This window comes from Sinocyclocheilus rhinocerous, unplaced genomic scaffold (genome assembly GCF_001515625.1).
Source record: "Sinocyclocheilus rhinocerous isolate Xijiao unplaced genomic scaffold, SAMN03320098_v1.1 scaffold28369, whole genome shotgun sequence".
NCBI lineage: Eukaryota > Metazoa > Chordata > Actinopteri > Cypriniformes > Cyprinidae > Sinocyclocheilus > Sinocyclocheilus rhinocerous.
Genome location: NW_015633387.1, coordinates 1 through 540, shown reverse-complemented (window position 1 = coordinate 540; position 540 = coordinate 1). Strand labels below are relative to the sequence as shown.

General features: G+C 45.0%; 1 long non-coding RNA gene across 1 annotated transcript; it reads right to left on the bottom strand.

Moving 5' to 3' along the window:
* Positions 1-105: 105 nt before the first annotated feature.
* On the bottom strand, positions 106-517 carry LOC107744010 (uncharacterized). The gene is made up of 3 exons (XR_001640453.1): positions 419-517; positions 254-329; positions 106-184 (listed from the first exon to the last, which is right to left on the bottom strand). It is a non-coding gene; the product is annotated as an uncharacterized LOC107744010 (long non-coding RNA).
* Between the last annotated feature and the right edge of the window lie 23 nt (positions 518-540).

Genomic DNA, 540 nt, shown 5'->3' with positions numbered 1-540 from the left:
ACAGAGTTCCCTGCTGCATGAAACAGCCATCTGAACCCTGTTTGCTGATCAGCCAATCCTTTGCGCTCTGGAGGACACTAGGATCAATGAAGATGAAACGCCTTGGCCAAACTGGAGGACACTGGGATCAATGAAGATGAAACGCCTTGCTAGGCCAAAAGACCTCATGACGAAGGCGGTCAACCTGGCCATGAAAAGTCTCATTACAACCCAATTCAATGACGCACAATACAAGAACAGCATGAAAACGCACCATGTATTGGATGCATCGTAACCAAACGTGCTGTATGAACCATCACTGTGCCTGTAGTTCAATTGTCCTTGGTAACCTGTTAAAGAGTTTAAAAAAATAAGGGAACTTTGTCAAATCCTACAAGTCAAGTGCATCATGTGTAATGCCAATCCTGACAATCTGTACCGCTCTGAAGGTAACCAATGGCAGTCTGTCGGATGGTTGGGGTGAGTTGCCCAGTGACTTCCAGGTACTATAGGATTTAAATATTGGGAGCAAGAACGATCATATTTTGTTCTCCACAGCCA